Source organism: Vulpes vulpes, chromosome 15 (assembly GCF_048418805.1).
Source record: "Vulpes vulpes isolate BD-2025 chromosome 15, VulVul3, whole genome shotgun sequence".
NCBI lineage: Eukaryota > Metazoa > Chordata > Mammalia > Carnivora > Canidae > Vulpes > Vulpes vulpes.
This window is the reverse complement of record NC_132794.1, coordinates 46,231,435-46,259,236: the sequence shown is the minus strand read 5'-3', so window position 1 is coordinate 46,259,236 and position 27,802 is coordinate 46,231,435.

The following is a 27,802-nucleotide window of genomic DNA, read 5'->3' as shown; positions in this document are numbered from 1 at the left end:
TAAATGTGTGTTTTTATTTAATGAACAACACATTCAGAAGAACAAAATATAATTATAAACCCAACTATGGAAATTTAAAGTAAGGGCTTGACTCCCCTGACACTCTCAATTGCCGGAAGAGTCCTTTCAGGATATTGCCAGATACTATGACCTATTGCTTAAAGGATCTCGATTTTCCAGACATGTGAATATGATGCAGACATCTCATCCCTTTCTTTAGAAGAAGTGTTCTTGAGATTATAGCTCCAGAGGGAGAGCTGGAATTATAGCCAGTACCACCTCTGCTGTGTGGGATCCAATCAGGAGACAGGAGCTACATTAGTAATTTGAAGAAGAAAATTTAATATAAAGAATTGCCAACTAGGTAGAAGGTTAAGATCTAAAAGAGATATCTACAGTTTATTTGGGGTAGCAACTATAGAAAGCAACCACCATCCCTTGGCCTTAGGAACAAGTGAAGAAGGCAGAAACTCAATTGGCTGGGGGAAGGTGGTAGTGGTAGCACATTTCTAGAAAGGTAAACATGGCTGTTTTTGGCTTAGGAGTTCTTTTATATGACTCTTGCTATTAAGCATGACATCCTAGAAGCAAATTTATGTCTGGAAGTTTCCTGAATTCTATTTGAAATTACTACTTCAAATAAAAAATATTTTAAAATGAAATTACTACTTAAGGTGGAAATAAGATATTTTCCTTTGAAGTGTATTTTTTTTTTAAATACGAGCAGTAAAAACAGCTATCAGAACTACAAACTGTATGACACAGAGATATACCTACTCAGAATGGATCTTCCCTCAATATTTACTGAATTTGCAAAGTTCTGGGCTTCATTCTCAGGGAGACATAGTGATGCAAGTTTTAAAAAATAACTTATTGTCTTGAAAGGAAAGAGACATATTTAAAAGTTGCTGTAATACAAAGTAGAATGTGGTAGAGGTAAATATACAAATAGCAGGTTCATATGGAAGAAAAGTTACGATGATAAGAATTTGTATTTGTCTTAGGTTTTACAGTTTTCACAGAACTTTTTCTGGAGTTCAGCTCATTGAATTATCAAAATAACAGTGTAAGTAGTCTAGATCTTATTATCATCCCTGTTTTACAGATAAGGAATGTGAGGTTTAAGTGATTGCCCCCATATCTCACAAGTAACAAGGGGCAGACTGGGGATTTAAACCCATACCTCTAAAAACACACTTGATCTTTCCAAAGGAACTGAGTACTCTCTGAGGAGTGGGAAGCCGCTCATTATAAGTGAGGCTCCATCTTGATGCAGAATGACACAATCCAGTTTCTCCTTCCAGGGCCTCTAAACTTCAAAAGTTAAACAGGGTTGAGGAACCAGTCAACTAACTAGGTTTTCCCATTCTGCACAGGAAAGCATTCAATGAAGTCCTCATCTGGGGAAATTATCAGGAGGCTCTTCAGATGGTTAAACCTTGATTTCTGCAGAAATGAGATACAAGTAACACTGAATCAAGCTTCCAGCTGACTCTCCCTTGCTAACTGCTTGACTTCAGGCTTCTTTCCAAGAAACTCTCTGTCAAGCTTCTGGAAGCCAGGCACAAAGGCAAGGGAAGGTTATTTGAGACAGAACCATTCTGATGTACCTGAAAAAGGTCTTCTCTTCTCCAGCAGATAGCTGACCTCACAGGAGTGTCAGATCTGCTGAGTCACCTGCTAAGGGATCAGCTCAGAGACGTCCCTATCAATGTGGCCTCTCAGAATAAAGCCATTCTGGTATCTCAGGAATTTAAGACCTGTGTTAGCTACATTCTTTATATTCAGTGCCTTGTGTTACCTAGGCCTGTGTGGATCCCTTTGCTTCACTTAACACTTCAAATTTCTGGTGATGAGCATACGCTGTCTTCTGAATATATATGCTTTTACTCTGGGGGTGGGGGTGGCTGTTAAATACACACACGTGCACACACACATTATATAACTATATAGTTGAGGTATATATAATATATATCATATATAATAGATATCTATTATATAAATATAACTAAATATAAACATAATATAAACAAATAAAAATAAATATAAACTTATACCTATATGAATTATATAAATATATAACTATGTAACTAAATATACATACGATATAACTATATAGTTGATATATATTAATTATACAAATATATAACTATATATTTATTGGTTAATATAGTTATATTTATACATTATATTTAATATATATTTATTACTATATAATAAAATTAATAAATATAAACATTTTTTAGTTAATAACATTACTAACTGTATATAATGTTACCTATACGCAGCCAAAAGTTTTGTTCTTCTTGTTTAGGAAATGGTATTATTTACTTGGAACAGCTGGCCTTTTCTTGTAGCAATGGGTCTTCCCAGGGCAAGGAACAATAAGCCCATGGGAGGACTCAGGTTCCATGGTTGTGTATTCTTTCTTCTTTTGTTCATTTCCCTTTCCCTTATCATATCTCACAGATTAGTCTCCCTCTTGGACCAAAACCCCACCATGGGTTCAGCTAGGCTAAGGACATTTGTAGAGTACCTGAAACTGGCCTTTTTTTTTTTCTTTTTAACCTCTGTATGTAGGACTCCTTTTGCCCACTGCCAAAGTCATTCCCTCAGACCCCATTAATGAATATGGTGGGATGAAAAGCAATGTTCAGTTCCTACAAAAAAATTCTAATATAGTGGGCACAAGTTAAGTATTGATTAAATTGCTATGAGATTTAATTAGTTTATCAATTTTAAAATAAAGCTTTTCTACTGATAAAGTATTTCCAGTAATAAGCTCTTCTTGACGTTAATTTCTATTTATTGCCCCATACAGCTTAGAGATCCTTGCACATAGTAAATGCTTAGTAAGTACCCCTTACAGATGAATATAAATTAATCACACTTGGATCTGAATAAATTATTGACATAACATAAAGATGTGCCTTAATAGAGGAATGCATTAAAAGCACACATTTATTATGTAGATTCTTACAATATATAAACACATATATATCTTACAATATATAACATATTATAGTAGGTGCTATAGGGACCTCAAAGATGAATGGGACACTGAACTTATGTGAAGAGACATAGATATAAATAACAGATAAAAAAGGGAAGATAATAATTTATTTAAGGGGTCCATGAAGAGTCTCCTACAGATGTCTTTTCTGATCTTCCAAAGCTTTGGAATTCCTGTGCCCATCACAGTCATCAACTTCCAGATGATTCATCACTTCTTGCCTTCTAATCACATAGTGACATGGATGTTTTTCTCTCAGAAAAATTGTGACTGCCATGTCTGAGAGAACTCTGGTTCTTACACTCCCTCATCTTCCTAAAGAGTTGTTCTTACCCTTTCATTAAATAATATTCCTTTTTTCTATGTGAAGTTCTTTCTCCCTTAAGGAGATAATATTCCAGCTTCAGTGAGGACCCAGTCTAGGTTAGGTTAATAGATTTCTTTTGCACTTTTTAGTTTCAATTCAAATGTCAGCAAATTAGGAACCATTATAGATCTCACTAAACAATGTGATTTAAAGCAGAGTTTTTCCCATTTTTTTCTTCTAAGACATCACATGCTTTGCTAACTTTTGTTGATGTGATTAAGAACCATGCCAGATTAGTAGGAACACAGATGTTTCTTTTGATGTTATGCCAATTAATCGATGGGTAAATATTGTTAAATATACCTAGGAAAACATTACCTCATATAAGGAACAAAGTTATAACCATAGTTGTTTTTAACACAAGAATTTAAAAAGAGACCAGGCTTTGTTCTTTATGATGAACCCATTTAATTTCATTTTTCACTTTGTATCTTAAACAGAAACTGTTTATCAGTGTAGATTATCATGTCAGCTGATGACCTTCATGATATAGACACATTTAGAACAGGAAAATAAGTCCAATGGTGTATATTCACACTACTCACACACTGTGGAGTAAAAATTGGTAGCATTCTTACTCAAACACCATGGCTTATGTACATGGCTGTTCAATGGAGTATGAATAAGAACATGCATTAAGTACTGCTGGTGTAATATTAATGGCATATGTAATTTTACTTCTTTGGAAATGGTATATAAAATTTTACCCCACAGTTTTCTTCTTTTGTTTTTATTTTTGTTTTGTTATCCCATATTTTTCTAAGGAAATGGACAGCAAGCACATGAATAAATACACTTGCATATTGCTTGTTCAGTATAGCTTTCATCTAGAGTCTATTCTCAATGTAGAGTGTTACAGAATTGACAGGCAGATTGATCCTCTGCCTCTTCCTAGCCAGGCCTCCTATACCAAAACTATCTAGCAGGCTGGGACATTGGGCAATCATTTTAGACTGCTTATAACCCTCGAGCCATATGTTGGAAGAAGCTGTTTTCATTTTTAAATCCCAAATATGCCAAAGTTTTCTCGTATATTTGAAGGGATTTTTCAACTGTTAGTTTTTGTCTTTATTTCATTAGGTTTTTATCTTCTATTGTTATCAAGTTAAAAAATTAAAGGATCAGATTCTTTCCATAGGAAGCTATTTCTATAATGTGTTTCAAATCCTGTTATGCAGTTTTCCTTTGTTTGGGGTGGAAGGAGTATATCCTAAAATATATTTTTTTTATTTAAATTGACAAGAAAAAAGGGTTAGTGGTTTATGGTGTTGCCTTGTGAATGGAATAGTAATTGGAATTGAAATTGAATGAAAGAAGCTGAAGGGTGATATGGGATAATTGAAAGGCTAGAAAGATGGAGGTTGGTAGAGGAAGAGAGGTGAGGGGCGGTGAACTTTACTTTTAAAATGGGGTAGAGCTGTTGATGTACTGAGTGGAATAATACTGTACACTTATGCCTACTAAGAAACTGATTCGGATGGTCTTTCACCCTCAGCTGAACTGCAGAATTCCAGATGCAGGAACATTATTTTCTATAGATAGTAGTTCAAAATCTATTAAAATATACTTTAACATTCAGTCCAAAGAGTTCTTTTTGGTTTATACCTCTGTTTCAAAAAGTGTAATTCTGGTCTTCACAACTTCCATTTAAAAAGAAAAAAGCATATCAAATCTCTGAGTACAGGACCAAGTAGTTGGGAATTTTCTCACCAGAATTTTCCAAAAGGCTAAAAAAATCATCAGACCCTGGAGTATGACTGAGCTCACATACTTACAGGAGAAGTCCTAGTAAATATGATTCTCAGGGACTTTAACATTCATATTCATGATGCCTAACCTTGAAATTTCTCTACAGCCTTATTTGTGTGACCTACATTCTCCTCTACCTCAACAATTACAAGCCTCAGCTAAGGGCTCATCATCTCATGGAAACTCTCAACTCATAACTTCCATCTTAACCTTTCACACTCTTTCATTTCTGGTATAATTATACTTTCTGACCTCAAGATGTATTAAGCACCTACTCTGTACCAGGTACTGCTCTAAGCATTGTGACTATAAAGATGAATTTAGGGCAAGTAGTCTTTTCCTCATGGGGCTCGGAGTTGAATGGGAGTGACAGACAAGTCAATGGGCTATCAACATACCTCATTAAGTATTTCTGTAGGGAGATTTGAGGAGTTAGAAGGGAGCATAAGAAGGGCATGCTGGGGTGGTAAGCAAGATAAGGCATCCTGGAGGAGGTAATAGCTAAGACCTAGAAGAGAAAGACCAAGGGTCAGGGTAAAGAGGAGGTTGGAAGTTGTTCCAGGCAGAGGGTTTTTCAGTTTCTGATCCAGGGTTTAACACTTTGGTACTCATCAGTCAGTATCACTCATAAGGCCCCATGGTTTATACTACAAATATCCCGTAGCTTACATTGTAGCCCAGGATAAAAATAATAAATATTGTATCTCAGAGGACTGCAGGAAATCTCACCCATTTGTTTTAGCTGCCGCTCTTCAGAGACACAGGTGGGAACCTATTTGAAAACTGAGCAGTTTGCAGTAGCATTTACAGATACTGTAGTTTTAGCACAATCTTTCCTCTTCTGGGAGAACAATAATAATTGTAATAGATTATTATTTCCTGTTAAGGCTTAAACATATTTTCTTACTTTAGCTTCAGAATAACTCTTTGTAGTAGGTGCTGTTGTTGTTATTGTTATTTTACAAATGAGAAAAAAAGTTAAGTCAGTAGTCAGTAGATGGCTAATAAGTAGAGGAGTCCACATTTGCAAGTGGGCAAGTGACTCTAGCCTGCACTCTTACTACTAGATTCTGCAGCAAGGTATGGTTGGGTACATTTTATCACTTGAAGACCTAAATAAAGACTTTTATGGTCAGGGAAAACTTATACTCACACTTCAGAGACCAACTCAACTATAATTTCTTTTAATTCCATGTGGCCAATAAAAACTATTTTGTTTCTCTGTGTAGCATGGTGCATGGCATATGCTATAGTAGAATATTGGCTGAATGGGTAAGTGAATGGATATTTATATAACACTTAGTGCACATTTCTATCATAGCCTTTCAGAAATAAGCATGGTCAAACTCTAGTGTAAAAGGTTTTTCTGCTTAGTCTTCTAAGTATTGCAGAACATGCATGCATATGTCCTGTCTCCCAGTTAGTTAAATTATAAGAAGGACTAGGATTGAAAGACAAAGCAGAAGCAAATCTTAGGGTTAATGTTACTTGCATATTAATATTGGCATATTAGTTGTTTGTGCCTTTCAAATAATTAGAACAAACAAGGCTGCATGAAGTTTACCAGTCTGCAAAATGAATGTTTGGTTCATTCAATCATATATGGATGTGCCTTGGTTTGCACCAGTAAAGTCATCAAATATTTAGTGAGCAACTATTCAAGACTACTAAAATAGCCACACTGAGCAAGATTGATTGGAGTTTTTCTTCATTCTCCGATTTTCCTTGGACTTACAGGCCAGTTTTAATTCAAAGCAACATACTTTATGCAATCTGGAGATTACAGGCAAGGGGTAACTTGTATGGCAGACTTAGCATAATCTTTATGTTTCTTTTTCTTCTGTTTACATTCATGGTTGTGGTTTGAAGGTGGCTGGGAATCTTAGTTTTCTTATCAGAGATCTGATTTATTTGGACAGGTAGACCGAAGTTTTTATAAAAGGCTCCACAGCTTTGCTTGTTTTTCAGGCATTAAGCAAAATCACCCTAAGGGTCTCCCATTAACCCTCTGGCTAATGATGTAGGATAGTTTGGATACATAATTCATTCTGGTGGAATGGATTAGTTGCAACTTGTTGGATGCTTCTTTAGCAATAATGGACTTAAGTGCATCATTAGTGTTTTGTTTTCTCTTGATGGAGTCTTCATGGTTTTTGGCTATTGTTATTTTAAAACAATTTAAGAATGGGGGACAGAAGTTTGCCTATTTCTGCCATTTCCCCCATGAGTTCAGCAGATCAGGGTCTCCTGACCTAATCATAACATATGATCAAGTAGGGCCCTGCTGCATGGGACCTTAGGCAGTGGCAGGAACAGGCCTCTACTTCAGGATTCCCCATTAAAGAGCTTAGGCAGTCAGAAAAACAAGGAAGAGGTACGTTTATTGCCTGTATTGGGTAATCTAATCTGATGCCTTGGGGTGAAGTGAGTGAAAGCCAGACAACCTTTCTGTAAGTTCCTTTGAATGGGAGCTGGCAACATCTAGAGTCGGCAGCTTTCCATCATGGAATATCCATTAGCCTTGTTTATCTCTGGAAAAACACTGCCTTGTTTCCACAGTCTGCTGCTTGTCAAAGAATGGTACAGGAGATCATCTTCAAGTTCAAGGAGAAGATGAGCTTTTTGGCTATGGTGAAAATAGTCTTACTGTGTTGATTTTTCTTCTTCATTTTGAGATAGCAAGCAGCCTCCAACAGTATATGATCTGAACACAGGGGACTGATTCATAGGTCTCCTATGGACAACCTGCCCTGAAATCCCAATTTTTTAATTTAAATGTAATTAGTTTACAAATGTGTCCTTAATTTACAAATGTGTCCTTGTAGAAAATAACACTGACAGTTGGAGCTTAATTAAAAAATATTTAAAAATGACTCACAGAATATGGACTTCGACATACAAATACAGTATTATACAGTTTATCCCTTGGTCTCCAATTAGCACAGATAGGTCAGTTTTAAATAGTAAATCTTAAAAAACAAAGGGTTAAGGACGAGGATGCCACAAATTTCTGTCCTGTTGCTTAACACCATTGTATCAGGAAATTCTTTCTCATACCTAAACTCAATTCTAAGATCCTATGTTTCAAATATGATTTATCTCCATCAGATAATAAAAAAATCATATTTATGTATAATTAAGCACAGCATAAATAATAAGTATTTTTACTTATTTATTTAAACATATAGGCTTGACTGCATTGAAATGTATTACTATCAGTTTAGCATTTATCATAATAGAAGAGTTTTGCTTATCTGGTCCCTTTTGAAGAATAAAGGATATTGCAATCTTCAAAATAAACTTATATTTTTATGCTATTGCCTGTCCTACTAAATACGCATGAAAGGCAAACTTAAGGATATATAAGTCTAGTTTTGAATATCGATGGAGCAGTTCTAGTGGGTCAATCATTGTGCTGGTTGCATAATTCATATGTTATGTCATTCCTATTATAGTTCTGTGATACAGGAATTTTCAAAAAAATCTTTACAAATATATTCCATATAGGGCTTCAAGGCCATAGTAAAGCTCAGCTAACTGAAGTAACACAAACACCCAAGGCAAAGGTCTTTAGGTGTTACGGACTCTTTAACCAGGTAATTCTGTTTCCATAATTGGCTCATTCTGGATAAAAAGAGAACAAAACAAAACAATTCAAACAAACAAACAAAAAAAAAATCCTCTACCTATGAGAGATGATTGGAATGGATTAGAGTCAGGAGATGGAATACTGCTTTAATGGTCTATAACCCTGTGACCTTGTGTGGGGTTGTATTAGAGCCAAGTTTTTTCTTAATCTGTAAACTCTATGAAACAATCATAATTAAGGGTTTTTAATATTTTTACTATGACATATAGTAAAAAACACATTTTAACATCACACACATTACACATACACATGCACACATGTACACACATACACAAAAGTTTCACCCTACACTACTTATTCTTACTATGTATAATACATTCTGAAATTTTTTACTTTGTTCTGTCTTACTTTTAAAAATGTGTGGGCAGCCCCGGTGGCTCAGTGGTTTAGCACGGCCTTCAGCCCAGGGTGGGATCCTGGAGACCTGGGATCAAGTCCCACATCAGGCTTCCTGCATGCAACCTGCTTCTCCCTCTGCCTGTGTCTCTGCCTCTCTCTATATATATATGTCTCTCATGCATAAATAAATAAAATCTTTTAAAAAAATGTGTGTGACCCACTAAAACTATTTCATAACCCACGGATGGATCTCATTCTGCAGTTTAGAAAACACTTTAAAGTCTTAAAAACAAACTATGACATATTAATGTTGTGTTCTGTCACTACACAAAAAACAAATCCATCTCTGCCAATCCCCATTCAAAATGGCCTTCACTTAAAAACAACTGCGTTGCCTATACATGTTTTAAACACTTAAGATAAAAATTAACTGATTCTTGTGTGTGTATTTATAAAATTATCTGCATATTTCAGGAAAAAATAGTGAAGTCCCAAGCTATTGAATAATATGGAAGGAGGAAAGGTTAACATGATTCATTGAGCATTTATGCTTGTTTTTTTTGGGGGGGGGCATTTATGCTTGTTAAAGCATCTGGAACATCATAACAGGAGGTAGCTATGAAGACCCTGTCTGGAACAGTTCCTAAAGTTCAAACTTTATGTTTATGTTCATTAAAGGCAATAGGGTATTGAATAACACTTTCAATTCATTCCCTGTTAATTTGGGCAGCATTTGCAAGGAGAAACCTTTATGTTTTCTAATAATAAGGAAATAGACATTCTAAGAATTAAAGGCAATTTCATCAAGAATGCACTCTCATTTTTCAGATAATTCATCCTGTTTAGTGTGTATTTGCTTCTCTAGGAAATCTGAATTTATTATTTATTTTTTAAAAGATTTTATTTATTTATTCATGAGAGACACAGGGAGAGAGAGACAGAGAGAGGCAGAGACACAGGCAGAGGGAGAAGCAGGCTCCATGCAGGGAGCCCAAGATGGGACTCGATCCTGGGTCTCCAGATCAGGCCCTGGGCCGAAGGCGGCGCTAAACCACTGAGTCACCCGGGCTGCCCTGAATTTATTATTGAATGTGAATCAGTCATTCATTCCCCAAGTGTTTGTTAAGCCCCTTCTAAATGCCCCACACTGGGGATACAAAGATAAATAAGACAGGTGAAATTTCTGCTCTCACCGAGCTTACCTTTCTATGAAAACTAAGTGGGTCTTCACATCTGTTCAATTAGATAACATGCTATGGCATTTTCATATATACATAGACTGAAGAGTGTTAACAAAAACATGTACAGTTTAATGCATAAGGGGTATTCTGGGTAAGGCTCAGAACCTGGAGTTACCACGTAAAGCAATTGCATATGCACAAGTCTGAATTTTGTAGATGAGTGTTAAAAATCTAGTCTGCTTCAGAAAAGCAAGGAGCAATGCAGGATGAGACATAATGAGGTGTAAAGGACAAGAATGAGGTCTGGTGGAGGTTCTTTAAGGCAGGCAGAGCGCCTGGATTTTTATAAGGCAGCTAAGCCACAGGCAGCCACTCTAAACCCAGGGGTTGTAACTGGGCTTTCCATGGAGGGAGCTCATGAATTTGAAAAGGAAAAAAAAAATGCATATTTATTTTCACTAACCTGTTATTGAAATGTGGCATTTCTTTCATTTTTGAAACAACATAAAACATCAGAATTATTGCTACCTATAATTTTGTCCCCAATAGATGTCACAGTTATTTTCATTTTCTATTATAGTGACTAGAGATATCTTGAAATATTGTCTGTGTTGCTCAGCACATTGAAATTATAGTACTAGGGCACCTGGCTGGCTCAGTCAGAAGAGGATGTGATTCTTGATCTCAGGTTTATGAGTTCAAGCCCTATGTTGGGTGTAGATTACTTTAAAAAATAAAATAAAATCTTAAAAAATTTAAAAAAGAAATGACAGTACTTATTGGTTGACTACTAGATGTTATTTAATGCACTAAAAAGTACATATTCATTATATCTCAAATTTATGTTTCTTTTATTTTTAAGATTTTATTTATCATGAGTGACACAGAGAGAGAGGCAGAGACATGGGCAGAGGGAGAAGCAGGCTTCATGCAGGGAGTCCGATGTGGGACTCAATCCTGGGACCCCAGGATCACGTCCTGAGCCAAAGGCAGATGCTCAACCACTGAGCCACCCAGGCATCCCTCAAATTTATTTTTCAACATGTTTTGAAAACTGTATTTTAATCTGATTAATTTTGTAATCCTCAATGTTTTATGTTATGCTTGTGAAAACATTATTATGGGAGGGGTCCACAGATTTTCCAGACTGATAAAGAGGTTTTCATTACAAAAAGATTGAAGATCTCTTGTTTTAGAGCAAACTCAAATGCTTATAAAACAGATGACATCAAGGACTGACTGGAAAGAGAGAGATCAGTTAGAAGACAAATATGCCAATCTAGAAAGAAATGAATTGCTAGGGTGGGGGTGGAGGTCAGGGAGTCCGATAACTAACACCTTTGTATTCCTCCCAAATTTAGATACAATTGAAAAAAATCTGTAGGAATAGGTCAAACGGAGTCCAAAGTATCACCTTCTTAACTAAGAAACCTGGGATTAGAGAATGTGGCTTCTTTCCTGACTGCCACACTGCAGGAGGCCCCATTCAAGTGGATTGCAAAGTGAAGGAACCCCCTAGAGTCCTGGAGCATACACCCAGCACCACAGTAACATGCTGCAGCCTGCTTCACATATGGGACCGCAGACACTGAATCCTGGCTGGACTTAAATCAGTTTACCCAACAGGGCTGGTTTGGATGGGTCTCCTGAGGGAGGAGAGTTTGTCCCAGGAGGCCTTGAAATGGGCTAGGACAATGCATGAATTAAATTGACTTCAAAGCCAACAACGTTCTCCCTATTTTTTTCCCTTCCCAAGTCCTGTCCTACTACAGCTGTCCGATAGAGCCCATCAGAAGTTCTGCAATAAAATTGAGAATAAATAAAATTCAATAAAAATAAAATTGAGTGCAGAAAGATACTCAATTAATAAAATGCTAACCATGTGGAGATGCCTTAAATTTGAATATAATTCATTCTGCGTAATTGCCTCAGGAAAATTAAAATCCAAATACTAATCCCTTTATAAATTTAAGACTAAATTGACAAAACCCAAAGGAATTAAAGTCTGAAATCAGGTCCTGGTGCTCTTAAAGTCCAAAGTAACTAATGTCCTCCTGACCTCTTTCCTAAGTGCTAGGTTGAGGGGTTTCTTGTTGGCAGAGTGAGGGGTTACACCGGTACTTACAGCTGGGGCTTGCTTTGATTGTGGCTGCAGTGGTTCCTACAGAAAATACACTGTTCAGTGCTGGATTACTGCTCGTGGATTTAACTGGTTAAAAGTTTCAAAAAAGTATTTTCACTGGTGGACCACACCCGCCACATTTCGAAGAGAAGCCAAACTCCAACCCCTAAAGCAATTACTTCAGAAAAATTACATTCCCAGGATATGGGACATAGTATGTCATCAAAGACCATGATCCAAAATGCAGTGTCTAAGTGAAGGAGTAGCAGGATGTGTGCTGGTGTGGTAGAGAAAATAGTGGTCTTCCAAAATGGGTACATCCTGATCCCTGGACCCTGTGATGTTACCTTATATGGCAAAAGGAACTCATAGATACAATTAAGAATTTTGAGATGGGGGAGATTATCTTGGATTATCTATATGGGCCCAGTATAATCACAAGGGTCCTTATAAGAGGACGGCAGGACGGTTAGAGTCAGAGTAAGTTTGAGGATGCTATGCTAGTGTTTAAGGATGGAGGAAGGAAGCCAGGAGCCATAGAATATTGGTGGAGTCTAGGAGCTGGAAATGATAAGGAAATGGATTTTCCTCTAGAGCCTCCAGAAGGAATGCAACTCTGCCAACACCTTGATTTTAGCCCAGTAGGTCTATTATGGACTTCTGGCCATTAGAATTGTTAAGATAATATATTCATATTGTTTTAGGTCACTAAGTTTGTGACAACTTGTTGTAGCAGCAAAAGCAAACTAATATAGGTTGTTAAAAAGCTTGAATTGTGGCATAAAACCAGCCTATGTTCAATTCCAGAGTGACTACTTCCTCAATGTGTGGCTTTGAGGACCACTAGCATATGCTAAGGTCCCTGAATCACTAGCACATATATGCTATGACCTGTGCTTGTACTGCGTAAGACCAGGTTTCCCCATGGGATTGCCTGTGCCCACTGAAGTCTAAGCCTTTGCTAGGCTCTGTGCAATTGATGAGGTCATTCCAATGCACATGCCTTCACTGAGTCCCAGGTTTTTGGAGACCCTTGGGCACCACGTTGTTGAGGTCTAGTTGTCCTGAAACTTTTCCCGAGATTTGTGTCTTTGCTAAGGGCCATGTAACTCTGTTTTTAGGTTGTGAGAGTTCATAAAAGAAAGAAACAGAGAGCCACATATAAAAAACAGCCCATATGAATCAACTTCAAGATAAATTATAACCATCCATCACAGTTGAAATATCATGCGATCTAAAGCTTTAAGGATTCTTTTCTGAGTCACAGAATTTAAAAAAATGGTACATGCAAAAATCAACTGTGTAAGCCAATAAAAGCCTCCACAGCCCTCTCAGGTCAGATCATCTCTTCAATAAAGAGCCGAAGCCCCTCAATATTTCTTAACATGTTTATCTTATTCCCCCACATTCCAGCCATTTATTTCTTAGCGGTTCTCAACCATGCACCAAATGTTGAGGAGTGCTAGGGAAAAATCCCCTTCTCCTGCTCAAATTAACACACTTGGAGAAATAAGACAAAGATAGATGAAAACATTATTTTTATGTTTTATAAAGCTGACATTAAAGGGTGTGGTTTGTATGTGCCGTCAAGAGAGGAGCAAATGAGGGTATGGAGAGAGTCCAGGCGTACAGTGAGAATGCACATTCCTTCCCATGGGAAGAAGTCTCAACATCTGGTAGAGCTTTCTCTGTTGATGCAGATAAAGGCCTGAATTAGACTGACATGGTAAAGAAGTCTCAACGTAAGCAATAAGTTGCATATAATGCCGTTCAGCTTAATTGGGTGCAACAGTTATGATACACAGGCCATTGCAGATTGTATAAGGGCCCACCCCAGGGACTTCCAGTCCCTCTGACATCCACTTGTTAGACTCATCAAAATGTACCCAGTGTAGTCAAAGGAAAGCTTTGCAAAATCGGTCAAATGATGATTATTTTTTTACTATAATAGGAATAAGCTATGAATTAATGAAGAAAAGCAGAAATATAGGCATGTTATATAAGTAACCACACTCAAAGAGACATAACTCACAGTTGCCTAGAAGACCCTGTTGGAGATGACACTGGGGTCGGCACAGCATTTGTAGAGTCCTCATAGACTCCAAAGATAGAATTGAATGAAACTTATTCCAAAAAATTATTTCTAAGACTCACTTTTAATTTTTGTTTTTAGTGGTTCATATGAACGTTTTCAGAAGAGACTGGCCTATTTTTAAATAGAATTTGGATTCCTACCCTGTATTCACTTAATTGTGCAGTGAAGAGATAACCTGAAATGTGAAGGCCAATTTATGTGGAACTGTCTGAGCTCAGAAGTGTGTAGCAAGTGATGCCAGTGATGGCCTCATCAATCCCCAAAGAATCTGGAATCAGTTAAAATGGAGCTGGTAAAAGAGTGTTTACAGCTGATGTGCTTCCTTTGGTAAATCTGGATTTTGCCCACACAGGAAAAGCACACAGCTTTGCTTTATCAGTTGTGTATTGCAAGTCTTGTGGTGTTATTTTCATTGTCAGCTACAGCTTGAAGGTTTTTCATGGTTTGCTGATTCACCACCCTAGACCATCTGTATTCTCTGGTGATCTGAGTGTAATTCATGTTGCTCAGATTCATGTACCTGTAACTCCTTGGTGCACATGGGCTCTGCAGTGCGACAGAGCTCAGGAGGAACCAAAACCTGGGAAGCTGCTTTTTGCCAACATCAATCAAGGATGTTGATGTGGAATGGTTTGGATAGCTTAAGGAAGATCTATCACCACCACTGAGAAAGCCATATGACATGTGTGTGTTCAACTGTTATTAAGCTGGGAGCCATCTCTCCATGAATCCAGGAAAATTTAAAAAAAAAAGGCTTTGTGCAATTTATTAAAGATGTATTTATTTATTTGAGGGAGAAAGAGCATGTACAAGCGGGGAGCGGGAGCAGAGGGAGAGAGAGAATCCACAAGCAGACTCCCCACTGAGCGCAGAGCCTGATATGGGGCTTGATCCCAGGACCTCAAAATCTTGACCTGAACCAAAATCAAGAGTCGGCCCGTTAATTGACTGAACCACCTAAGTGTCCCAAAAGGAGGCTTTTTGCTATTTAAAATTATATTTAGAAAATATGAAGATACTACTTTAGATCTACAGAAACATTCAAATAGTTGTGATATATTAGGTTTTACCTCTATGTTTATTCCACTTTCTTCTTCAGGGAGGTTTTCTAGTGATGCAGATACTTTGTGAAAATTGTTGATTTCACAATCAACAATTTGGGAAGGATGAGTTGTGATGATCATTGCTTGTGCCTAAGGTACTTCTTGGGGACCTCCCTTCCAGAGTATTTTCAGAACCCAGTGGGACTAGTATTTTAAGCAGCAATGCATATTTAAGAACAGGGGCTGAAACCAGGAAGGATGAAGTTCGACAGCCTTTAAGGCCCACTACTGATACCTTAATTTGACTGTACAGTGGTCATGGTTCTTGCATTCTTATGCTGCTTCCTGCCCTGGCTTGATGAACTCTCATCTCTACCTGCTTCAAATAAGCATGTGTCACAGCCACTCCACCCAGGTGGGCCTTAGTGCACTGAGAACCCATACTTTTTGTTTGTGGACTGAATAATCCCTGTCAGCTATTCTCCATCTGCTGTTTTGTCTATCTCATTTTGTCTTTTGGTTCAGTCTAGAACAAGACCAAGAAGCCAAGTTTGCCCTGGGAATTACTTTATCTGCCAAGGCAGGGAGGCATGGATATGCTTGTATACCATGCCTTTGGGCAGTACAAAACCCTGGCAGTGTATGAGGTTGCCCCTTCTAGAGAAATAGTCATGGGCTTGTTCTTCAGTGGAGGGCTGGGGGATGGCTAATCATATTATAATTTAAAATAATTACTAAAGAGAAAGAGCAGGAGAGACAATAATTTGGTGGCTTCTAAAAAATAACCACTATTTTCTAGAATAGTGTCCTGGCCTGAATCATCATGGTTCTAAACCTTGGGTTAAAATGTCTGAATTGTGTGGTGGTGCTTTCAGCACAGTGCTCAGTATCATTTCATTAGATATTATCCTCTCAAAGCATTCTGAGGAAGTCACCTCAGCCTCAAGATGTTCTGGAACCTCAGTGACACAGACTTGGGAGGATGGGAGATAAATGACACCCAGGTTGAATGATTTGACTAAGCTTTGGGAATGGTCCCTGAGAAGGGCAGCAAACAGCCCAGAATACAGGATCCAAAGGCTGAGAATAAGGCTGACTTCACTATTCTTGTTCTTATGGATGATTTGGTAGGTAGAGATTGGCAGGAGGGGTTCTTGCCATAGGAATACTAAAAATTAGATTGGTGATGACTTTGTGGGTCCACATGGATAGAACTCCAATTAAAGATCCAGGTGAGAGGCCTGGCAAAAGCTGACGTTTCAGGCCAGAATTAAGCCGGCAATGTTCATGGCAAGATTCTGAATTCAGCTGGGAAGAATCAGTGCATGGAACAGATATATGAGGCAGAAATAAAGCCAATAAAGAGAACACAATAGGAAGCTAAAGTGAAGTTTAACTCAGTGTGAGGCATGAGGTCCCATGGCCCATTCCTGAGACTAGGTCTTCAGCAGCATTTCTCAACCTCAGCACTGTTGGCATTTAGGACTAGATAATTCTTTGTTGTGAGGGATTGCCCTGTGCATTGGAGAGTGTTTAGCAGCATCCCTAACCTCTACTCAGTAGTTGCTAGTAATATTCTTCCAGCTGTGACAACCATGAATGTCTCCAGACATTGACATACATCCGGGGTGGGGGGAAAAAATCACTCCAGCTGAGAACTACTAGCTGACAGAAAAAGACAAATTCCTGTGTGCAGTGTACTGGTGGGACTACTGCTTGATCAGAATTGATTCAGGAATGAGGAACACGTGACTGTCAATTAATGATCTCAGGACCTGTTGATAAGCAGAACTATACAAGCCTGACAAAAACTATACAAAGGTCTCTAAGACTGAAAACTTTTATAATGAGATAAAAGTGTTGGAGGGGGAGGAACTGTAATTTTGCTTGGGGATAGGAAGAGTGAGGAGAAGGCCTTGCCATTTAGTGTGCTTTAGGATGGAGACTCTACAAGAACATCCAAGGATGGAGACTCTACAAGGACTAAGCAAAGGCTCAGGTGGGTATTTGATGAAGCTTATGCTTGTTGTGCTGCCTTAATGACCCATTCTCTTCTGGGTTGACTGGCGTCACTGTGAGAAGCCTTGTAGTTACAACTGTGATTGTCCATCAATAGGAGTGCTTTTAAAGCTCATCTGAACTCTATTTAGAGAAGAACATCCAAGGGCCAGAATTCTTTTTATGCTGAATCTTGTCCCAAGTTTATTTTCTAGAGCTAGGCTTGGGTTGAGAGCCATGAATCTTGTCCTTCAGCTTCGTTTCCAATAATCATGGTCACCACTAGCTTTATCTTTGGCTTTTCACCTGTTGTATGTTCCTATAGATGGACTTGTGCAGTCTACCTCAATAGACCTTCAATCTCCAGGGATTTAGCCATTTCTGATCGCAGGGTGACTGCTATTTCCTGTGGTCATTTTGATCCTTCACAAGAAACCTCTTTCAGAGAGGGAGTTAAATGTCACATGGTGTGAGCAGAGAAGCCAAGTTCAGAACAGAGAGTGCCTGCCGGGTACCACCTAAGAAGTACCGTGGATGCTTATTTCTCTAAACATAGTCGGGCAGCTCCCAGAGTTCATGTGGAGATTGCTTTCCAATTGTAGCTAGAAGGCCAAATCAGAGCTTTCAGTTCAGGTGAGCAGAGATGCCTCTCCCACCACCATCTCTTGGAAATGATACTGAGTGTGGCATTTGAGCACAATATTCAGCAGGTGGCAGGAATTTAATACACTATCTTGTTTGTTAAATGAGAATGAAAGTGCTCCTTGTAAAACTTCAGGGTATTGGAAGATGTAGGTAAGTGCATGTATGAATTTTAGGGATTCAGGAATATTAGAGGGATAATTTAATTTTTACTTTCTAAGAAAATATGAAGCAGTGAACGTTGATGTGACCAATGAACAAATAGGGGGGTAGTATTTTGGCCTTCCCTCCCCTGCTGTGCATTCTCTTTACACTTACTTGCTTTTTTGATTGCTGGGATTCAGTTCTATTTAGTTAGAGGAAAAGCATTCTTTCTATTTGAATATTTTAAAATAAGATTTCTGATCCGTTTGGCACTTTCTTCCCAGTAATTAACATCTGTTCACAGATCATAAAAACCAGCATTTGGAGGGGTGGTGTGGGTAGAACTTTGCTTAAACTTTGTGCATTCTTACTTTAGTATCAACAGAATTCTTTACACTCCAGATATATTTTGAGTTTACTTTGTGAAATTTAAATGCTTGTACTTTTTTTTCAGCAATTTTTGATACTGATTTTAGGAATGTGTGTGAGAGAGAGACAAAAAGAGAGAGTGTTTTTCTTTTAGTGTCTCAAAAGATTTAACTTGGTTATTCAGGAATGATCTCAATTTTGTTTTGCACATATTTCTCACTGAATTTTATCCAGAAATTTAGGCTGGATTAATTCTTCTGTGGTTAAGACCTGTTTTAATTTTAGTAGCCTCAGTCTATGTATATTTTAAGAGGAGAGGTCTAGGATATTCATTACTCAATATTTATGTCCTATTTCCAGTTCTGTTCTTATTATATAACACAATATTTCCAGTGGATTGGCATTCTGCTTGGTGGCCATTGAAACATGTAAGCGGGTCATCGAAATGAGGACCAACAGAAGATTCATCTTTCCTGTTTACTAAGCTTGCTTTCCAGGACTCCTTCCTGAGAGCGTACCCCAGTCCTTGGAACTTGCCAGTAAACACTCAAACTAAACAGTGCTCCCACTCACTTGGGTTTCTGACTTCTTTCCACTTGCCATTTAGCTGTGTGGCAGAATGTGGTATACAGAATATTGAAGACCTCATTACCAGCTCTGAAACTTTTGGAAATTGGAGACATTTAAAATTCATATTTTGGATTAATAAAAGTTTGAAGACTCAAACATTGTGGTTTCTTGCTCAAATTCCTCATTTCCACCATAGATTAAAGGAATTAGGTAGAATTTATTATTTATTGAATCCAAGGTTATACTAAAAGAAAATTTGAATTCCAGGAGCCTCATGTAGGAGCTCAATTAGTGGAAACGACTCACTTTAATCATGTGTGAAACACTGAAAGCTGACTCAGAGCTTTAAGGTGATACAAACAGTAAGAGAAGACACAATCTCTCCTGTGGTCTTAGGTTGCCTTCTACGGCCCTTTACACAGGGTGAAGTCTTCATCATGTCAACCAGATAGATATCAAAAAGCTCTTGGGAATACTCTCTTAGAGACCCCCTCATGATATACCCACTTTCCCTACTGGAAAGGTGTTCTCCATTCATTTCCCCTTATCCTGATCCTCCTTCCACCTCTTTGGAAATTAAATGTATTTTCTCTTGTTCAGATATAAGCGGAGGTGTGAGAAATGTCAGTAACCTCTGTTTGAGAAACCACTCTTTTCTGTATGACATGGTGTTGATGTACTGACATAGAACATTCTATTTAAAATTCTGTAAAAAAAAAAAAAAGTAATTTCCAGCCATTAAAGCTAAAGTATCTTTAATAAAACAACAGCACAAGTTGGTACTTGAAATCTTACAATGGGCAGTAAACGAGTTGGTAAAGGGAATTATTATATTTCTTTTTTTAAAGCTATTTCGCCAGTAGCTATCACTGCAAATGCCTCTTAGTAGGGACAACAACAACAAAAAAGAATGTAACAGATATTCTTGCCAAATTACTCCTAAAAAATGTATTTATTTGTTTAATTCAATGACAGGAGTGAATGGACCCTTTTGTGAATAACTATGAGGAATATGAAGGTGTTGGGTTTGTCCAGGTAAAAAAAAAAATTTGTGTTCAATTTCTCCTTTTCCTTTCATGTTCAACTTGGCTCCTGGGACCTAATAGGGCTTTGTAGTGTTGTTGAATGAAGAAATGTGGAAAATCACAGAAATTATTGCTTGAATGTGTATGTGTATAGGCAGAAGCTTGCGGACATACAGTGGCAGAAATCTGAAACCCAGATAAGTATTCCTAGTAAGTGAGAAGGAAGCAACCAGTCAGGCCTAGGAGTAAGGCCACAGATATGAAACTACATTGGTATTAATGGAACAGTGTCTTAGATTTCGCTCTAAAAGTTTCACAAGAAGCATCTTCATATATGTTTTCTAATACTATTTGAGTTTAGTTGTATTAATAAAGTAGTCTTTGTGATGCTACTTAACTCATACAATAAGTAGAAAACATATATGTTTTTAATTTGACTAATTACATCACTGATTTGTGGAATGGCAAATATGCTAATGTCAGTTCGGCTCTAATGCAACATATGTGTTTCTATAACACTATGCAAAGCTGAACAATAAAAACCACAGGGCTTATAGAAAAAATGGGGTTAGAAACTCCATCAGTGACTCATAAGAAAGATAGAGATCTAATAAAAATAGTAAATCAATTTTATACATGTTAAATTGTTTTAAAAAAGTGCTATAATACAGAGAGCACTTTACCAAGAAAAAGACTGAAGTTTGCTCATGGAAGTGGGCACCTCAAGGGTTACTGGTAAAAATTATTGGGAAGTGGGAGAAAGAGGTTATTGATATCAGAACAAAAGTTGTAACAATGTGTGTGGGTGGATATTGTTCATCACATATGTGGTGAACTGGATTAGTTGGTAGATCTTTCTAGACAAACATGAGGTGAGTGCTTGTGTGTGTGTTGTGTATTTCTCCATATTTCAATTCAAATGGGTACACATAACAAACTCAAAATTTGCTCAAATTGTTCCCTGATATATTGATTGTACTGGGACAAATTTATGTTTTCAGAACAAGCATGGGCAGAGTAGCAGAACCAACTCTAATGCCAAGCAGCTAATGACAATCATAATTTACACATTTTAAACCCTTGTTAAATGCTAGGAACAGTTTGAAGCCTTTGACATGTATTAATTAACTCATTAAACTCTATTAACAAATATATGAAGTAAATACTGTTGTTACTCCTGGTTTGTAGATGAGGACACTGAGCCAAAAGGAGGTGAAATGACTTGCCCAAATTCACGGAACTCAGTGGCCAGGATGCCAGCCCTCTGAACTTTCTACTCTCTTTATCAATTGCCACCTGATACTTGTATCAAAATCTATGAACCCTCTCAAGCCCCGAGGACGTTCATAGAATATGACCTAAAGGCCCTGATGATGAAGGAACTATTTAAGCTGTCAGAAGAATCTAATTCATTAACTCTCCCTGTACTTTATTCTTCTCGGGTTCTCAGGCAAAATTTTCACAATGTGATAATGGATGACAGTGGGCAGGGAAGGGCAAACCAACCATTAAGCAAAAGTACATTACCCGTACTTGGCTAGGGGTGGGTCTATATTTGGTAAGATTAAGCCCTATTATATTTTCATGCTTGACAGTTACAGAATTGAAACTGTCCCTCAGGACAGGAATTTGCCATTCGTGTTCCAACATTCCTTATCTCCTGAACAAAACCACTGCATTGATGTCATCTAATCCCCTTTGGTTTGATACTGTCTCCTTTTCCCCTGGTCATTCTACCATACTGTAATGGAAGTTGTTTTCATTTTGTTTTGTCTTCTTTACCCCCCATTTTCTTTTTCTGATGAACGGTGATGGTGGTAGGAAGTGGTTTGCAGCAAAGAGTAGAGAAGCAAAACCACATTAGCCTCTGAGATAATTATAAATAAGTGATCCATTCTCACCTATTCTTACCATTAGAAATGTATCTCTCTTTGCAACTTTTATGTAAATCTGTTACATAAGTCAAATTATCTCCAAATTAAAAGTTACATAATTGCATTTCTATTTTATAAAGTCAGTGTTAATCTCCTAAAAAAAAATTCTCATGTGCAACCAGAATAACAATTACTCAAGCCTGCTGGTTCTCTGCTGTGGTTGAATGTTAGGATCAATAGTTGGGGAGAGTTTTTAAATGACTTAAGAGCAACAACAGCTTCTCTGCCTCCTATCCCTGCCCCTACCACCCCCCACCCAAGAACAGAAGCTAAAATGAATTGACCAAGGCAAGGATTTCTATTTCCTTTACTGTATAAGGACTGTGCTAGATAGCATTGTCATTCGTTCATCAGTCATTACTGATGTATCTACCAAGTGCCAGACATTCAGTATATGCCTTGAAGTTAGGAGGCCCAGGGATCTGAAGGATGTGTGGGAATTAGTTGGATGAAGGGAGAAATGGCACAAGGGAATGCTGTGGAAAGAGTCTGGGCAGAGGGTGAAACCTTGTTGTGGAAAGGAGGCTGAGCCCTGTGGGAACTTTTCAGAAGGCCTCTGGGGCTAGGGATAGATAACTGACAGGGACTGTTTTCCTGCGATCTTCCTATCTCATTCTGGGCAGCCTGAGGGTGTGACCATGTTGAATATTGTATGGTCTTTCTTCCCCTGGGCTTCTCTGAGCCCTCATCTGCTGTCAGCCCTCTTTCCTAACTTGCCTTCACCTCAGCCTTTTCCTCTATTGCTCTGTCCATAGTAAATTTTCTCTGTGCCATATGTTGTGTGGCAGCATCTTTTCCTCAGCTGTTTGAGAAACCTTGGTCAATTTGAAGCAGGGAAGATGGTAATAAGGTCAAGAAAGGCTCTGGGACTTTTGGGTTTGGTCTTGGCTATGATCCCAAGTACCTCCAGCATCTCAGGCAAGTCTCTTTCTGGGCCTCAGTGTTCTCCTCTCTAGGATAAGAGTTTAGGCTAGGGGAATCTGCAAGACTCCTTCAAACTGGAAGTTTACCTACTAAAGAAGCTCTTTAAGCCAAAGCTCTATTTCTTGTGATGTCAGACTGGATAATTATTTAGTTACATTACTCTTTTTTATTTTTATTTTATTTTATTTTTTAATTAATTTTTATTGGTGTTCAATTTACCAACATACAGAAAAACACCCAGTGCTCATCCTGTCAAGTGTCCACCTCAGTGCCCGTCACCCATTCCCCTCCAACACCCGCCCTCCTCCCCTTCCACCACCCCTAGTTCGTTTCCCCGAGTTAGGAGTCTTTATGTTCTGTCTCCCTTCCTGATATTTCCCAACATTTCTTTTCCCTTCCTTTATATTCCCTCTCACTATCATTCATATTCCCCAAATGAATGAGAACATACACTGTTTGTCCTTCTCCGATTGACTTATTTCACTCAGCATAATACCCTCCAGTTCCATCCACGTTGAAGCAAATGGTGGGTATTTGTCGTTTCTAATGGCTGAGTAATATTCCATTGTGTACATAAACCACATCTTCTTTATCCATTCATCTTTCGATGGACACCGAGGCTCCTTCCACAGTTTGGCTACTGTGGCCATTGCTGCTAGAAACATCGGGGTGCAGGTGTCCCGACGTTTCATTGCATCTGAATCTTTGGGGTAAATCCCCAACAGTGCAATTGCTGGGTCGTAGGGCAGGTCTATTTTTAACTCTTTGAGGAACCTCCACACAGTTTTCCAGAGTGGCTGCACCAGTTCACATTCCCACCAACAGTGTAAGAGGCTTCCCTTTTCTCCGCATCCTCTCCAACATTTGTTGTTTCCTGCCTTGTTAATTTTCCCCATTCTCATTGGTGTGAGGTGGTATCTCATTGTGGTTTTGATTTGTATTTCCCTGATGGTAAGTGATGCAGAGCATTTTCTCATGTGCATGTTGGCCATGTCCATGTCTTCCTCTGTGAGATTTCTCTTCATGTCTTTTGCCCATTTCATGATTGGATTGTTTGTTTCTTTGGTGTTGAGTTTAATAAGTTCTTTATAGATCTTGGAAACTAGCCCTTTATCTGATATGTCATTTGCAAATATCTTCTCCCATTCTGTAGGTTGTCTTTTAGTTTTGTTGACTGTATCCTTTGCTGTGCAAAAGCTTCTTATCTTGATGAAGTCCCAATAGTTCATTTTTGCTTTTGTTTCTTTTGCCTTTGTGGATGTATCTTGCAAGAAGTTACTGTGGCCGAGTTCAAAAAGGGAGTTGCCTGTGTTCTCTTCTATGATTTTGATGGACTCTTGTCTCACATTTAGATCTCTCATCCATTTTGAGTTTATCTTTGTGTATGGTGCAAGAGAGTGGTCCAGTTTCATTCTTCTGCATGTGGATGTCCAATTTTCCCAGCACCATTTATTGAAGAGACTGTCTTTCTTCCAATGGATAGTCTTTCCTCCTTTATCGAATATTAGATGACCATACATTTCAGGGTCCACTTCTGGGTTCTCTATTCTGTTCCATTGATCTATGTGTCTGTTTTTGTGCCAGTACCACACTGTCTTGATGACCACAGCTTTGTAGTACAACCTGAAATCTGGCATTGTGATGCCCCCAGCTATGGTTTTCTTTTTTAAAATTCCCCTGGCTATTCGGGGTCTTTTCTGATTCCACACAAATCTTAAAATAATTTGTTCTAACTCTCTGAAGAAAGTCCATGGTATTTTGATAGGGATTGCATTAAACGTGTAAATTGCCCTGGGTAACATTGACATTTTTACAATATTAATTCTGCCAATCCATGAGCATGGAATATTTTTCCATCTCTTTGTGTCTTCCTCAATTTCTTTCAGAAGTGTTCTATAGTTTTTAGGGTATAGATCTTTTACCTCTTTGGTTAGTTTTATTCCTAGGTATCTTATGCTTTTGGGTGCAATTGTAAATGGGATTGACTCCTTAATTTCTCTTTCTTCAGTCTCATTGTTAGTGTATAGAAATGCCATTGATTTTTCGGCATTGATTTTGTATCCTGCCATGCTACCAAATCCCCCCGGGACACAAGGCTGGTTCAACACTCGTAAAACCATCAATGTGATTCATCATATCAGCAAGAGAAAAACCAAGAACCATATGATACTCTCATTAGATGCAGAGAAAGCATTTGACAAAATACAGCATCCATTCCTGATCAAAACCCTTCAGAGTGTTGGGATAGAGGGAACCTTCCTCGACATCTTAAAAGCCATTTATGAAAAGCCCACAGCAAATATCATTCTCAATGGGGAAGCACTGGGAGCCTTTCCCCTAAGATCAGGAACAAGACAGGGATGTCCACTCTCACCACTGCTGTTCAACATAGTTCTGGAAGTCCTCGCCTCAGCAATCAGACAACAAAAAGACATTAAAGGCATTCAAATTGGCAAAGAAGAAGTCAAACTCTCCCTCTTCGCCGATGACATGATACTCTACATAGAAAACCCAAAAGCCTCCACCCCAAGATTGCTAGAACTCATACAGCAATTTGGTACATTACTCTTTTTTAATACCATTGCTAGGATATAATACCAGTTGAGAAATATCTATTTTAATATAGATAGATTCAGCCAAACTTAGTGTGCTCTAATTGCTATGTAATAGTCTAAATATGGACATTTTATTCTAGTGTATCTAACTTTAGTTAACTTTCACAGATCCAGATGCTGCATATACCAAAGTTAAATAGTAAAAATTTCCTCAGGCATATGGTATGGAAATATGAAATCTTAATGTGTAATAATGTGAGCTCTGAAATGAAAAAAATTTCAGTCATTCAAAGTGATGATACTCAGGTTACACGAAGACTAATTTATTTAACTAAAATGAAAAAATCCTGAAAATACCAAATGTTGGTATTTGGGAGTGTAAATTGGAACTGCCTTTTTTTCTTTTTTTTTTTTTTGCCTTTTTTTCTTAATTTAAATTTAATTCGCCAACATATAGTATAACACCCAGTGCTTGTCCCATTGGAACTGCCATTTTGGAAAGCCATTTGGCAGTATCTCTTAAAGCTAAATATACATCTACCCCATGAGCCAGCAATTCTACTCTTCAACAGAAACAAGTACATATGTTCACTAAAAGACATATACTAGAATGTTTATAACTGGTAGTACACCAAAACTGGAAACTACTCAAAAGCCCATCAACAGTGAAAAATGATAAATAAAATGTTGACTATTCATATAATGGAATCCATATAGCAATGACAATGAAGAACCTACAAACGCACACATATGGACAAAATTCACAAACTTGTGTTTGAGCTTATGTTTGCTTATGCTGAACAACAACAACAGAAAACCTAGATAAAAAATACATATAGCATATGACTTCATTTACATACAATACAAAAACAAGTTTTTAGGATGTTAGAAGTCAGAATGGTGGTTACCCTTTGGAAGGTTGATGGCCATCAGGGGGAGCACTATAAGGGGCTTCTGGTTTCTAGAACTGGTAATACTGATGTGTTTAGTTTGTGAAAATGTATCAAATTATACCCTTATGATTATGTGATTTTCTGTATGTGCATTATATTTCAGTAACAATATTTCAAAAAAGAGTTTTGACATTCATTAGTTCATTTAACCTATATAATTCTAGAACATAAGAAGGGCAAGTAACTTTTTTCAGTTATGTAGAAAAAAGACTCAAAAGTTTGATCTAAGGTCCTAGGATTAATTAGTGGTAGAGTTAGATCAGATATATAAATCTCCTGCCTCAGGAAGATGGTCTCTAAAGGAAGACCTTGCATAGTGCCTGAAGCATAGTAGATAACAGTAAATATAATTTGAAAGTGGATCATAGACTGTTGTTCTTTCAGTCCCACAAGGCCATCATCTTGCTTTGGGAGTGACCATTTGCTCTGGTTGTGTGATGTGCCTGATGAAGCAAGTGTATTCACTCCTTAGAGAATAATGGAGGTGAGCCCTGAGTCAGATGTCCCAAGAAGCTGCTGCCAAAATACCTGTGGAGAATTACATAACTCTTTCCCTTTAGGGCTTAGGGGAAAAAAAATGAGTCAGGCACTCAGTTCTTAGACACAGTGCCTAGGAAAACAGGAAGAAGCTTAACTTAGGCAGAAATCCATCTATGTGACCTTGGATAAATCATTGAACTTCTTTGGGGGCAACAGTTGAAAGACAAATTGATACTTTCTACTTAGGACCATGTGATCCCTCTGTGGTTAACCTTCTGAGATCCCTGAATTTCATGCCCTTACATACATATAATCAGATTCTCATTATTTTTGAGGACATCTGACTGCTTTTCAAACTTGACAGGCCCCTTGGTGTTCTTTAAGATCCAATTTTGATAAACTTACAACTCAAATGTGGTATGCCCACTCTTCTACCTGTCATATAGTTCAGAAAGGAGATGTACCAACATGTTATTTAGAGTAATCAGAAGTTTTATCCAACTTATTGACTCTGTTTCTTCCCAAATGTAAAAAAGAATTTTACTTCTCAACATAAAATTTCTGTTATTTATGATGTGGCTAAAGAAAAGATAAGAAGTCCTGGAAATGGAATCTGTTATTGCTTGGATAATAAAAACTAAGGACCTTCT